The following is a 16,707-nucleotide window of genomic DNA, read 5'->3' as shown; positions in this document are numbered from 1 at the left end:
ATACAAATCACCCCCGCACCCCCTACCTCTCTCCAACTAGCCTTTCTTCCTCACCATTTTTGCCACCCTAGTACCTCCAATCACCCCACCCTCAGTCAACCACCGTTTGCCCCTTCTTTTTCATTATTTTATTTTTATTTTTTTCTTTATTTATTACTCTTATTTCTACTATATTTTTTTATTCTTCTTTATTCTTTATTTATATTAATTATTTTTTTCTCTTATTCTTATGTTTATTCATTTTATTAGTCTGCTTATTATTTCTTGTTCCTATTTTTACCATGTTGTTTTTGCTGAGTATTAATACTTTGATACCTTGCATTAGTATGTTCTTTCTTTTTTGTTTTAGATTTTTGTATTTGATTCTTTTCATTTATTATTATTCATTCTTATTCCCTAGTTTGATGACTACAATGAGTGTATTTTTTATTTTATTATTTTCATTTACTATTATTATTTTTATTATTCTTTTACTCGTCCTATTATTATTATTTTTCTTATACTCTATTCCTTATTTTATTAGTATCTCTTGAATTTAAGTATTTCGCTGAGTGTTCGATATTGGGATTTTCGTTGGATTTGAATTTTGTTTTGGGATTATTTGACTTAATTAATTATGCATCATATATTTTATAAATAATCTCTTAATCACCTACCGGAAGCATAAGTTTACCATCACCCGCATCAATGATTGCCTTAGTAGTGGCTAAAAATGGGCGACCTAAAATTAAAGGCACCTCAACATCCTCATCCATGTCAATCACAACAAAATCAACAGGGAATATGAATATATCTACTTTTACAAGGATATCTTCAATAATACCCCTATGATGTTTAACAAATCTATCAGCTAATTGAATACTCATCATAGTGGGTTTTGGTTCCCAAGACCAAGCTTCTTGAACATTTTATAAGGCACCAAACTAATGCTATCACCTAAATTAGCTAATACTTTCTCAATATACTACCAATAAAATAGGGAATAGTAAAACTTCCTGTAACACCCCGAACCCGAGACCGACACCGGAGTCGGACACGAGATGTTAACAAACTTTGAAAATTTTTCCAGACACTGCCCAGTCTGAGTACTAGTCGCTTCAAAAATCATATCTTGAGTTTCACAACTCGAAAATTAGTTTTGTGATTTTTCCCTGAAACTAGACTCATGTCCCCACCTATGTAGTTTTTTCTAGAATTTTTGGTCGGGCCAATTAGTACAGTTTATTAGTCAAAGTCTCCCATGTTACAGGGGTCGACTACACTGACCTTTTCCCATTACGACTGGGATATCTCTCTGCACAGAGCTTCAATACTAATGCCGTTTGTTTCTATGGAAATTAGACTCAGAGAGGAATCCATACATATATGGTATGACCCCTAATTATCTCTGGTCAATTTATAGTGAATTTCCAAAGGCGGAACAGTGAATCCAGAAACTGTTCTGGCCCTGTTCCACAAGAACCCGAATATCTCTTTCTGTACTGTTCCTATAATTGTTTCGTTACTTCCATATGAAAGTAGATTCATCAAGGTTCGATTACATAATTTATTCACTATTTAATTCCACTCCTAAGAATTCTTGTGATTTTTCCAATCCACACCACTGCTGCTATCAGCTTCTGTTTTCAAAGTGAACCTTACCTAATTTGGGGTTTCATGGACCAACTAGGGCCTTGTCATACATAAGCCCACATATGATCATACTTAGCCATTCTAGTGGCTGATCATTTGCTCAACACTTCCATTCCAACATAGTTACATCATGAAACCATCTATACATTCATAAATACGAATGGTCTAATGCCATACTCCACTTCTACAAGCCATTTTCGCATGGCTGTACACTTATACATTTCATAAAGTACTCGAAAGACAACAATGGGTAGTCCTATACATGCCATAACAAAATTCAACCAAAATAGTACCCAAAAGAGCCTTTGATAGTGTGGGCGACTTCGACTTCAAGATCCCGAGTCCGATAGCTGGAGAACCAAAAATCTATAAAACAGAGGAGCAATGTAACGAGTAAGCAATTTATGCTTAGTAAGTTTGAGCAAGGAATTCCAGCATAAACAAAGAATATCACACATTTAGCTAAACGGAATATTTCATAATACGCAATTTATCGATATTAAACTTGCTTCACAACATTAACAACCTTTATGCACATACACAATAGACTAACTTAGCCGAAGGCCGATAGCTCGTTTATTAACTGAGCGAACATTTATTTGTAAGGGCTCGATTTAATTCAACACATACGTAACATATCCCCATATTGGGATGTTTTTCGAGTATTCGCTGGAATTTTACAGCAAGCTCATTCATTACCAAATCACGTACCTTCGGGATTTAACCGGGTATAGCTCCTCGTTCAAATGCCTTCGGGACATAGCCCGGTTTTAGTAACTCACACCATGCGTTCGGGACGTAACCCGGATTTAACAACTCGCACGAATGCCTTCGGGACTTAACCCGGCTTTAATAACTCGCACGAATGCCCTCGGGACTTAACCCGGATTTAGTATCTCGCACAAAGGCCTTCGGATCTTAGTCCGGATATATTCGCTTAGCACAAAGCCTTCGGGACTTAGCCCGGACAGCATTCAATTAATCATGCACATCTAACAATAATTCATGGTACATTCATATTTCATTTTCGTTTACGAAACTCAAACACAAGGCACATATTGTCCTTGCACATTCGGCTTAATAGCCACACATAGAGCATGATTTAATCACATCGAAATTTAAGCTCTCTTACTCAAGAACTTACCTCGGGTGTTGTCGAACGATTCCGCTAGCTATTCAACCACTTTTTCCTTCCCTTTATCGGTTTTATTTCCCCTTTGCTCTTGAGCTTAATCAAACAAATAAATTGATTTCATCATTTAGGCATCAAAAGATGAACACAAGGCACTTAGCCCATATTTATACATTAGACATTAAAGTCTCATTCATGCAAAAATCATGCATCAACACAACATATTAGCTAATTTCTTTGCCCTTGGCCGAATATGCATGTCCATTTTTGGGGTCGATTTCAACACTTAATACAAACATATACACACTAGTAAAGCATCCTCCCCCTTTTCATCAATTTAACACATGCATTGCTCATTAACATGCAAAGTTACATTCGGCCTTAGCACACATCTTGCTAGTCGATTCTTCTCCATTTAGCAACCAATGCACATATGTGCTCACACAAAAAAATGCTAAAAAGGAGGTTCAAGAATCATCAAGCCATCATCACATGCATCATTAACAAGCTTCATATTTTGCATGCAATGGCATTAACACAACCTCCACCTTGGCCGAATCTTAACTCATCCTCATGCCTCATCACCACAACATCAAACATCAACCAAGAATGATTCATCCATGGTCAAGTGCCATTTCCATCACATAGCAAGATTTAGACCATGGGTTAGGTAGAACTCAAGCTAACAACTAAAACATGCATGCCTCTCATGGAACATCATCAAACATACCTTAGCCTAGCTACATGCATGGCCGAATCTCTTCACCTTTCTTCTTCTTTCCTCCTTAAAATTTTTGGCCAAGGATGAACCAAAGGATGAGAAAATTTTTCTTTGTTTTTCTTTCTAGTTTTTGGCAAGCATGAAGATGAGAAAAAAGATGAACAAAATTCCCCCCTTTCTCTTCTTTAGCTCACGGCAAAGGGGGGACAAACACTACACACACATTTTTTTTTCTTTTGTTTTCCATTTCTTTATTACCCATACTCCTTATTTTATTCTTCCACTAACAAAACATGTTTCATGACATGTTTTGCCCATCCTTCTTTGTCATGGCCGGCCACTACTCATTAGGGGGGGAAATTTGACATGCAAGTCCCCCCTTTGTCCACATGCACTAATAGGTCCTCACACATTGACCTATCACATTTTAGAATTTTCTCACATAAGTCCTATTGACTAAATTCACATGAAATCAACCAAATTGAAGCTTGAAATTTTCACACATTCATAATTACATATTCTACACAATAAGTATCACATTCAAACATTTCGGTGACTCGGTTTAGCGGTCCCGAAACCACTTCCTGACTAGGGTCAACTTTGGGCTGTCACAACTCTCCCCCACTTAAGAAATTTTCGTCCCCGAAAATCTTACCGGTAAATAGGTTTGGGTATCGTTCTTTCATCGAGCTCTCGGTCTCCCAAGTTGCTTCCTCGATCCCGTGTTTGAGCCATAACACCTTTACTAGCGGAACTCTTTTGTTTCGCAACTGCTTCACTTCACGAGCTAGGATACGCATCGGTTCTTCTTCATAGCTCATGTCGACTTGAATTTCAACCTCTGATGGGCTAATTATGTGCGATGGATCAGATCGATAGCGTCGAAGCATCGAAACATGAAAGACGTCATGAATCTTTTCAAGCTCCGGGGGCAAAATCAATCTATACGCAACCGGACCAACTCGTTCGGAGATTTCGTACGGCCCAATGAATCTTGGGCTCAACTTGCCCTTACGGCCGAACCTGAGTATCTTTTTCCAAGGTGAAACCTTAAGGAACACTTTGTCTCCCACCTGATACTCGATGTCTTTTCGTTTCAAATCTGCGTACGATTTCTGACGATCCGTGGCTACCTTCAGACTTTCACGGATTACCTTTACTTTCTGTTCAGCATCTCTAATCAAATCAACTCCGAAAATTTTGCTTTCGCCGAGCTCGGTCCAAAACAATGGTGTACGGCATTTACGACCGTACAAAGCCTCGTAAGGTGCCATCTTAATACTTGATTGAAAACTATTGTTGTAAGCGAATTCAATCAAAGGTAAATACTGTTCCCATGAACTACTGAACTCGAGGATGCAACATCTCAACATATCCTCAAGTATCTGAATTATCCTCTCGGATTGACCATCGGTTTGGGGGTGGAAAGCAGTGCTAAAATGCAGCTTGGTACCCAGAGCTTCTTGCAATTTCTTCCAAAATCGTGAGGTGAATCTCGGATCTCTATCCGACACGATAGAAACAGGTACCCCGTGTAATCTCACAATTTGATAAACGTACAACTCAGCTAGTTTATCCAATGAAAAATCCGTACGTACGGGGATGAAATGAGCCGACTTAGTCAGTCTATCAACAATAACCCATATCGCATCCTTCTTACTTGCTGACAAAGGCAGTCCGGACACAAAGTCCATTGTGACTCGATCCCATTTCCACTCGGGTATCATGATCGGCTGGAGTAATCCTGAAGGCACTTGATGTTCCGCTTTCACTTGTTGACATATTAAACATCTCGAAACAAAGTCAGAGATGTCCCGTTTCATACCATGCCACCAAAATTGACGTTTCAAATCGTTGTACATTTTCGTACTCCCCGGGTGAATTGACATTCGGCTACAATGGGCTTCGTTCAGAATCATCGAAATGAGTTCTGAATTCCTTGGAACACACAAACGATTTTTGAACCTCAAACAATCATCATCATCAATTTGAAACTCCGATTCCTCGTTCGGAAAACACTTAGCCCGTTTTGCAACCAATTCATCATCGACTTTCTGAGCTTCACGAATTTGGTGAGTCAATAATGGTTTAGCTTTTAATTCAGCTACTAACACACTGTCTGGTAGAACAGACAAATGCACGTTCATCGCTCGTAAAGCAAACAATGACTTCCGGCTTAAGGCGTCCGCAACCACGTTAGCCTTTCCCGGGTGGTAATCAATGACAAGCTCGTAATCTTTCAACAACTCAAGCCAACGTCTTTGTCGTAGATTCAAGTCTCGTTGAGTCATCAAATATTTGAGACTTTTGTGATCCGAAAATACATGGCACTTCTCACCAAACAGATAATGTCGCCATATTTTTAAAGCAAACACGATGGCAGCTAGTTCGAGATCATGGGTCGGATAATTCCTCTCGTGAGGCTTCAATTGTCTCGACGCATAGGCCACGACTCGACCTTCTTGCATCAATACGCAACCCAACCCAAGTAGGGATGCGTCACTATAAATGACAAACTCTTTACCTGATTCGGGTTGCACCAAAATTGGAGCTTCAGTCAAATGAGTTTTCAGTTGGTTGAAACTTTTATGACATTTCTCCGTCCACTCGAACTTAACATCCTTTTGAAGTAGCTTCGTCATTGGTGTGGCTATCATCGAGAAACCTTTCACAAATCGTCGGTAATAACCGGCGAGCCCCAAAAAGCTCCGAACTTCAGTAATATTTCTCAGAGGTTTCCAGTCAAGTATGGCTGAAATTTTGTTCGGGTCAACTCGAATACCCGACGCGGATACCACATGACCCAAGAAGCTAACCTCTCTTAACCAGAACTCACACTTACTGAACTTAGCATATAACTGCTTATCCCGCAAAATTTGCAGCACTAGCCTCAGATGCTCAGCATGTTCGGTCTCATCTCTTGAATAGACCAAAATGTCATCAATGAACACAACTACGAACTGATCCAAATACGGTCTGAAGATCCGATTCATCAAATCCATAAATACCGCAGGGGCATTAGTGAGCCCAAACGGCATCACTAAGAATTCATAGTGACCATATCTCGTTCTGAAGGCAGTTTTGGGAATATCTGGATCTCGAATTCGCAACTGATAATAGCCCGATCTCAAATCTATTTTTGAGAACACTGAGGCTCCCTTCAGTTGGTCGAACAAATCATCGATGCGTGGCAACGGATATTTGTTCTTTATCGTCATTTTATTCAGCTGACGATAGTCAATGCACAACCTCATGGTTCCGTCCTTCTTTTTCACGAACAATACTGGTGCACCCCAAGGTGAGGAACTTGGTCGAGCGAAACCTCTATCCGTCAGTTCTTGCAACTGAGCTTTCAACTCCTTTAACTCAGTTGGTGCCATACGATACGGAGCTATCGAAATCGGCGTAGTCCCAGGTACAAGCTCAATACCAAACTCTACCTCCCGAACAGGTGGTAAACCCGGTAATTCTTCTGGAAAAACATCCGGGTATTCACAAACCACCGGCACAGATTCGGGTTTCTTTTCTAATTCCTTGTCATCAAGCACATATGCAAGGTATGCTTCGCACCCTTTTCTTACATATTTCTGTGCCAACATTGCTGATATTACAGCTGGCATCCCCTCCAAGTCCGCAGACTCAATTCGGACTACTTCGTTATTTGCGCACCTCAAATCAATAGTCTTGCTCTTGCAATTCACAATCGCATCATGCGCGGTCAACCAATCCAACCCAAGGATAACATCAAATTCATCAAACGGCAAAAGCATCAAGTCCGCTGGAAAACAGGAACCTCGAATTTCCAGGGGACATTTCTTACACACTTTGTCGACAAGCACGTGACGACCCAAGGGATTTGACACCCGAATTATGAACTCAGTAGACTCAATAGGTAAAGTCTTACTGGATGCTAAGGTTTCACATATGTAAGAATGAGTAGAACCGGGGTCAATCAAAGCAATTACATTAGTATCAAAGAGGGTGAATGTACCGGTAATAACATCAGGCGAAGAAGCATCCTCGCGGGCACGTATAGCATAAGCTCTAGCAGGCGCACAAGCTTCGGATCTGGTTATATCATCTCTAGATCCTCTCTGACCCCCACCAGCATTGCCCATATTTCCAGATGGTCTACCTCGAGCAGTGGTAGCACCCGGTCTCCCACTCTGATTTGCATTCTGCCCCGACAACCTCGGGCAATCTTTAATGAAGTGGTCCACTGATCCGCATTTGTAACAGGAGCGGTCAGGAAATCTACAACTCCCCGAATGCCATTTATCGTAATATCGGCATTTCGTCCTGTGTCGACGTTCATTCCCAACACTGGCGACCGAAGTGCCTCGTGTACCCACAGGGGGTCGATCACGATCTCGTCCAAAAAGGCCCGAAGTTCCTCTAAACTGGCCCGTATCATCTCGAAATCTCTTCGATGTCTGTTGAAGAGACCTCCCCGAGGATCTTTTACGAAACTCTCCAGTTCCCTCATCAACTCTTTGCTTTTCCTTTCTAAGCTCTTCGGCTTTACCAGCTCGTTCAACAAGTACCATGAACTCTTGTATTTCAAGAACGCCAACGAACATTTTTATATCTTCATTCAGCCCATCCTCGAAGCGTTTACACATAATAGCTTCGGACGAAACACATTCCCGAGCGTATTTGCTAAGTCTAACAAATTTTCGCTCGTAATCAGTAACCGACATGGAGCCTTGCTTAAGCTCAAGAAATTCCTTCCGTTTTTGATCAACAAATCTCTGACTGATATACTTTTTCCGAAACTCAGTTTGGAAAAACTCCCAAGTTACTTGCTCTCGGGGCACAATAGAAGTCAGAGTACTCCACCAATAGTAGGCAGAATCACGTAGCAAGGAGATAGCACACTTTAGGCATTCATCGGGTGTACAAGATAGCTCATCGAGTACCCGGATAGTGTTGTCCAGCCAAAATTCAGCTTGCTCGGCATCATCGCTATCCATAGCCTTAAATTCAGTAGCCCCATGTTTTCGGATTCTGTCAACTAGGGGCTTATTTGACCTTATTTGGTCCGTTACCGGTGGTATTGTAGGTGCGGGGGTAGTATTTGTCGGGAATGGAGGTTGTGGAACAGCCATATTAGTTCGAATGTATTGGTTAAACCAATCATTCATCACGCTATAGAATGCTTGTCTAGCTTCATCATTCTGATTACTAGCATTAGGTTGAGAGTCCGCCGGCACTGTCCCTTGTGCGGGAGCAGGCGCTACACTCTCAAGATCATCAGCTACTTCTCGGTCACGATCGGGATCCATTACTATAAATAAAAACATTTACGATTGTCAGAAATCACCACACTATCAAGTAATCACATAAAATGGCATGTATAGCTAGACCCAAAACATTACGGTAGTCCTAGAATCGACTAAACCGTAGCTCTGATACCAATAAAATGTAACACCCCGAACCCGAGACCGACACCGGAGTCGGACACGAGATGTTAACAAACTTTGAAAATTTTTCCAGACACTGCCCAGTCTGAGTACTAGTCGCTTCAAAAATCATATCTTGAGTTTCACAACTCGAAAATTAGTTTTGTGATTTTTCCCTGAAACTACACTCATGTCCCCACCTATGTATTTTTTTCTAGAATTTTTGGTCGGGCCAATTAGTACAGTTTATTAGTCAAAGTCTCCCATGTTACAGGGGTCGACTACACTGACCTTTTCCCATTACGACTGGGATATCTCTCTGCACAGAGCTTCAATACTAATGTCGTTTGTTTCTATGGAAACTAGACTCAGAGAGGAATCCATACATATATGGTATGACCCCTAATTATCTCTGGTAAATTTATAGTGAATTTCCAAAGGCGGAACAGTGAATCCAGAAACTGTTCTGGCCCTGTTCCACAAGAACCCGAATATCTCTTTCTGTACTGTTCCTATAATTGTTTCGTTACTTCCATATGAAAGTAGATTCATCAAGGTTCGATTACATAATTTATTCACTATTTAATTCCACTCCTACGAATTCTTGTGATTTTTCCAATCCACACCACTGCTGCTATCAGCTTCTGTTTTCAAAGTGAACCTTACCTAATTTGGGGTTTCATGGACCAACTAGGGCCTTGTCATACATAAGCCCACATATGATCATACTTAGCCATTCTAGTGGCTGATCATTTGCTCAACACTTCCATTCCAACATAGTTACATCATGAAACCATCTATACATTCATAAATACGAATGGTCTAATGCCATACTCCACTTCTACAAGCCATTTTCGCATGGTTGTACACTTATACATTTCATAAAGTACTCGAAAGACAACAATGGGTAGTCCTATACATGCCATAACAAAATTCAACCAAAATAGTACCCAAAAGAGCCTTTGATAGTGTGGGCGACTTCGACTTCAAGATCCCGAGTCCGATAGCTGGAGAACCAAAAATCTATAAAACAGAGGAGCAATGTAACGAGTAAGCAATTTATGCTTAGTAAGTTTGAGCAAGGAATTCCAGCATAAACAAAGAATATCACACATTTAGCTAAACGGAATATTTCATAATACGCAATTTATCGATATTAAACTTGCTTCACAACATTAACAACCTTTATGCACATACACAATAGACTAACTTAGCCGAAGGCCGATAGCTCGTTTATTAACTGAGCGAACATTTATTTGTAAGGGCTCGATTTAATTCAACACATACGTAACATATCCCCATATTGGGATGTTTTTTGAGTATTCGCTGGAATTTTACAGCAAGCTCATTCATTACCAAATCACGTACCTTCGGGATTTAACCGGGTATAGCTCCTCGTTCAAATGCCTTCGGGACATAGCCCGGTTTTAGTAACTCACACCATGCGTTCGGGACGTAACCCGGATTTAACAACTCGCACGAATGCCTTCGGGACTTAACCCGGCTTTAATAACTCGCACGAATGCCCTCGGGACTTAACCCGGATTTAGTATCTCGCACAAAGGCCTTCGGATCTTAGTCCGGATATATTCGCTTGGCACAAAGCCTTCGGGACTTAGCCCGGACAGCATTCAATTAATCATGCACATCTAACAATAATTCATGGTACATTCATATTTCATTTTCGTTTACGAAACTCAAACACAAGGCACATATTGTCCTTGCACATTCGGCTTAATAGCCACACATAGAGCATGATTTAATCACATCGAAATTTAAGCTCTCTTACTCAAGAACTTACCTCGGGTGTTGTCGAACGATTCCGCTAGCTATTCAACCACTTTTTCCTTCCCTTTATCGGTTTTATTTCCCCTTTGCTCTTGAGCTTAATCAAACAAATAAATTGATTTCATCATTTAGGCATCAAAAGATGAACACAAGGCACTTAGCCCATATTTATACATTAGACATTAAAGTCTCATTCATGCAAAAATCATGCATCAACACAACATATTAGCTAATTTCTTTGCCCTTGGCCGAATATGCATGTCCATTTTTGGGGTCGATTTCAACACTTAATACACACATATACACACTAGTAAAGCATCCTCCCCCTTTTCATCAATTTAACACATGCATTGCTCATTAACATGCAAAGTTACATTCGGCCTTAGCACACATCTTGCTAGCCGATTCTTCTCCATTTAGCAACCAATGCACATATGTGCTCACACAAAAAAAAATGCTAAAAAGGAGGTTCAAGAATCATCAAGCCATCATCACATGCATCATTAACAAGCTTCATATTTTGCATGCAATGGCATTAACACAACCTCCACCTTGGCCGAATCTTAACTCATCCTCATGCCTCATCACCACAACATCAAACATCAACCAAGAATGATTCATCCATGGTCAAGTGCCATTTCCATCACATAGCAAGATTTAGACCATGGGTTAGGTAGAACTCAAGCTAACAACTAAAACATGCATGCCTCTCATGGAACATCATCAAACATACCTTAGCCTAGCTACATGCATGGCCGAATCTCTTCACCTTTCTTCTTCTTTCCTCCTTAAAATTTTTGGCCAAGGATGAACCAAAGGATGAGAAAATTTTTCTTTGTTTTTCTTTCTAGTTTTTGGCAAGCATGAAGATGAGAAAAAAGATGAACAAAATTCCCCCCTTTCTCTTCTTTAGCTCACGGCAAAGGGGGGGACAAACACTACACACACATTTTTTTTTCTTTTGTTTTCCATTTCTTTATTACCCATACTCCTTATTTTATTCTTCCACTAACAAAACATGTTTCATGACATGTTTTGCCCATCCTTCTTTGTCATGGCCGGCCACTACTCATTAGGGGGGAAATTTGACATGCAAGTCCCCCCCTTTGTCCACATGCACTAATAGGTCCTCACACATTGACCTATCACATTTTAGAATTTTCTCACATAAGTCCTATTGACTAAATTCACATGAAATCAACCAAATTGAAGCTTGAAATTTTCACACATTCATAATTACATATTCTACACAATAAGTATCACATTCAAACATTTCGGTGACTCGGTTTAGCGGTCCCGAAACCACTTCCTGACTAGGGTCAACTTTGGGCTGTCACACTTCCTGGATCTTTTAGCTTAGTTGGTAGCTTATTTTGAAGAATAGCTAAACATTCCCCGTTGAGTTCCATCGTGGATAGCTCTTCAAACTTCCTTTTATTTGTTAATAGCTCTTTCAAAAATTTTGCATATGTGGGCATCTGCGAAATAGCTTCAACAAAAGGTAAGTTAATACGCAACTGTTTAAAAAGTTCAAGAAATTTACCAACTTGTGCATCCATGCTGTCTTTCTTCAACTTTGCTGCATATGGGATCGGTGGTTTATATTCTTTAAGTGCCGATGTTTCACTCACTTCAGGTTGTACCCCATCTTCCTTTTCCTTATCAAATTCATGTTGCAGCTTTTTTTCAGATTCAGCCAACACTTTCAATTCCTTAATGTAACTGCTTTCACGTGCTCTTTTGGGTTGGGTTTAGAGTTACTAGGTAAACTACCTTGCTGCCTTTTTGAAACCAGTTTAATTTTTGAACCCATGAATTGACGCTTGTTGATTTTTCAAAGTTGTTTCAGTGTTTTGAAAATGGGTCTCTGACACCAAAATAAATTTTGCTAACATCTCTTCAAGGTTCGGTTTCTTCTCTTGCTGATAGGATTGTTGTTGAAAGCCTGGGGTGGGTTATGGTATTTGGTTTCCTTGACCACCCCAAGAGAAATTTAGGTGGTTTCTCCATCCTGCATTATAGTCATTACTATAAGGATTATTTTGAGGTCTAGAATTATTGTCCATCTAATTTATTTTCTCATTCTCCATGCTAGGACCCAAGGGTAAAAATTTTAAATTATTTATTCCACCTCCATTTGCGTCGCATTGCATCACTAGATGTACCTACGTAGAAACACATAAAGCATCAATTTTTTTATTCAAGAGTTCTACTTGATTCGATAACATGGTGACTGCATCTAAGTTAAAAACACTGGCTACTTTTGTCGGTTTTGTACTAATAACTTGCCACTGATAATTATTCTATGACATCTCCTCTATAAACTCATAAGCCTCTTCAAGTGTTTTATTATTCAGGAAACCACTGGCTGCTACATTAATTAACTATCTAGTTGTGGGATTCAAACCGTTGTAAAAGGTTTGAACCTGTAGCCATAAAGGTAACCCATGGTGAGGGCACCATCTCAATATGTCCTTATACCTCACCAATGCATCATATAAGGTCTCTAAGTCCATCTGCACGAAGGAAGATATATAATTCCTCAACTTAGCTGTCTTAGTCGGTGAGAAATACTTCAATAGAAATTTCTCAGTCATTTGATCCCATGTAGTGATAAAACCTTGTGGTAAGGAGTTCAACCACTATTTAGTTTTATTCCTCGATGAGAAGGGAAACAATTTTAGGTGAATGGCATCGTCCAAAAAGCCATTAATCTTGAAAGTATCACAGACTTCTAGAAAATTAGCCAAATGAGTATTTGGATCTTCATCCTGTAAACCATCTAACTGAACAAATTGTTGTACCATCTGAATAGTGTTCGGCTTTAGTTCAAAATTATTTGCAGCAATAGTGGGCCTCATAATACTCGATTCAGCCCCAGTTAGAGTGGGCTTGACACAATAGTACATAGTACGAGGAGCAAGATTTGGATTTGCAGGATTCGAGGTAGCCACAGGACGTAGTTGATTATTCTGATTATCAGCCATCTCCTTAGTAACAATAATAACGTCCTCTTGCTCTTCCACTATATTCTATCGACTCTACCTTGCTTCTCTACGGTTTCTGCGAGTTGTACTCTTAATCTCACTATCAAACAATAAAAGTCCTAACAGTTTTCTTCTAGTCATAAACTAAAAGAACCTGCCAGAAACAAATAAAAAAATTAGAAAACAAAAATTAAATTGAAAATAAAATAAAATGCAGAAAAAATAAATGGCTAAATTAATAAAAATCAAGTGTTCCTAATATTCTAGTCCCCAGCAACGGCGCAAAAAACTTGATGGTCATTAAACTAACTAAAAATACGACTAAGGCAAGTGCACCTATCGAACAATAGTTTATTTATGGTGAGTAGGGAATATTGTATCCACGAGGACTAAAAGTACTAGTAATTACTGTTTTTCTATTATTTAGCTGATAAATTGGAGTGATTGTTTTTAATCTAAAATTACTAAACTAATTTACTAAGAAAGCAACAGAGAATAAAATAGGAAAATTATCAAATATACCAACGAGATAGACAATACTCAAGAAAGAATCCACCTAGACTTCACTTATTATTTTGAACCTGAATTAAACGATTTATTCACTTGTGCCTTGATCCGTAAAAATCCCTGAAATATGTTAATATCTCTTTCGAGAGTAAGAACAACTGACTGTAGGTTGATTAATTGAAATCTCTTTCTAATTAAAACCCCTATTGTCGCATTAACTCGACTTATGAATTCCCCTATTAGATTTGACTCTAATTCGGTAGATTTATGTCGTCGTATTTCTAGTATTGCATGCAACTCCACTCAATTATGCTAAATCTACTCTTAAACAGGGACTTTTGCTCCACTCATTAAGCATATTAAACATGAATTACTATCCTGAAAATACTAAAACATGAAATAAGCATATATAATTGAGAACAAGAATCATGTATTTATCATGTAACTAGAAATCAAATAATAAGATTCATCATAGGTTTCATCTTTCCTAGGTATGTAGGGAATTTAGTTCACAACCCTGAATAGAAACATTTCAAAGTTAAGATAACAACAAGACAAAAAGAAACCCAAATAATCTTCTACAGCTTAATTTAAAGCAAATGATTTACGAAAACGTGATATTTAAAAATTGAGGTGCGAAAGCGTAGTGTTAGAAAGCAGTCCTTGTTTTGGAAAACCGTGTTCTACTTCTAGCATATATAAATCACAATCACATCAAATCCCAAATTTAAAATCCAGAAATTGTAGACGCCTTATTACAACCCGAATCAAAATCAAAGTGCTTTAGTAAATGACCAAAACAGAATAAATCATGTGTAGTTGTGTGGCCATCTCCGAGTCCCTCACAGCTTCGAACCGACCAAAGCTGGGGATTACCTGGAAGGTTAAAAGGAGAGGGTGAGTTTACAAAAACTCAGTGTGTAATCCCCTTATTTAGGAAACAGTTTGTATACAGAAACAGAATCAATCTAGGCCTGAGCCCTTTAACAGTAATGGTACAGTGTGGGCCTTAGCCCATTACAGTAACGGTAGCAATTGGGCCTTAGCCCCTATCAGCCTAGGTTAGGCCCGAGCCCATATCAAATGACACATATAACATATATCTGGGCCTAAGCCCATCTCAACATCAGAATCAGTATCTGCAATGTATAAATACCCATACCAACCTTGCACTTTGTCTCCTGTCTAACCCTACACTCCTATGGGGACAGAGTTAACCCACCCAACCCTCACACCAATATCACAGCATAGCTGCTAGTTGTCAGAATGGCTAAGAGCCGTAAACAGGATAGCTATAAGCTATAAACAGAATGGCTACAAGTCATGAGTTCAATAATGTGATAGCAGTGATATGATCGGCACACAACCATCAGTAACGGTAACATGATCGGCACAAAGCCATCAGTGGCAGTCATATGATCAACACACCCATCAGTAATGGTGATATGATCGGCATACAGCCATCGGTAACAGTAATATGATCGGCACAAAGCCATCAGTAGTAGTACTATGATCGGTACGAAGCCATCAGTAGCATCGCAGCAAAGCTGCCAGCAACAGTATCGCAGCAAAGCCGCCAGTAACAGTATATGTGGCCAAGCCACGAGTAACAGTGATTGTGGTAGAGCCACCAGTACAGTACTTCCTCCATAACAACATCCCAACCCCATGCAGTATGTCATGTATGCAGAAAGTCATGCTCAGAATTAGTCATACAAATCACAGACAAATCAGTCATTTACATCACAGACAAGTCAGTCATTTAACCTCACAGACAAATCAATCATTTAACCTCACAAACAAATCAATCATTTAACCTCGAGGGGCAAAATAGTTTTTTACCCACCAGGGCATTACGGTCATGTTACCCTACACGGGTAATATGGTCATTAACCTATTTTAGGGTTTCAGTACTGATAACAACATTTACAAAGGTCTACAGACGCCTCAAGTGACACAGATAATCCACACGGTCAAAATAGTGTAAATGGGCCCAAAGCCCAATATTCGGTACAAGTAGGCCCACACGGTAGTGTGGCCCATTTGGCCCAAATTCAATCACGGCTATGCAAACTACATAGCCCAATCCAGTTCCTACCACTCTTCGTAGCTATTATCCGTGTGGGACCCACCAGCCTAGTGGGCCCACACGGCCCATTTCAGCCCAAGAGGCCCATAACGGCCCAAGAGGACGAGAAACGCTCGCGGCGGCCTCTACAGTCTAATGCCCATATTCGTGGGCTTGGTTCATCACACGAGCATTCACACGCCCATGTGGCCTCAATCGCCGTATTTTTGGCTTTTTAGCTTTTACCGATTTACAGTAGAGATAGTGTGATTACACATACTTTCGACTTTACGACAGTAATGTTTTACGGTGTACAACTACACATCTGATTACGTAGAGTACTAGAAATCCACGGGCGCCAGAACCTTGACTAGACTGGTCGACTGAGATTTTCCTACTTGATCCAGAGCTCGGTGCAGCCACCCTTCTGCATCCTGGCAGAAAATCCCGAACAGCCGACACCTTACGCC

The 16,707-nt window shown here is 39.8% G+C and overlaps 1 non-coding gene across 1 annotated transcript; it reads left to right on the top strand.

Moving 5' to 3' along the window:
• Positions 1 to 13,117: 13,117 nt before the first annotated feature.
• On the top strand, positions 13,118 to 13,224 carry LOC121218858 (small nucleolar RNA R71). Its single transcript, XR_005915336.1, has one exon. It is a non-coding gene; the product is annotated as a small nucleolar RNA R71 (small nucleolar RNA).
• Positions 13,225 to 16,707: the final 3,483 nt, after the last annotated feature.

The sequence above is a fragment of the Gossypium hirsutum genome, chromosome D06 (assembly GCF_007990345.1).
Source record: "Gossypium hirsutum isolate 1008001.06 chromosome D06, Gossypium_hirsutum_v2.1, whole genome shotgun sequence".
In the NCBI taxonomy this organism is placed as follows: domain Eukaryota; kingdom Viridiplantae; phylum Streptophyta; class Magnoliopsida; order Malvales; family Malvaceae; genus Gossypium; species Gossypium hirsutum.
Note: the sequence above shows the minus strand (reverse complement) of the source record. Positions and strands in the feature narration are given on the sequence as shown.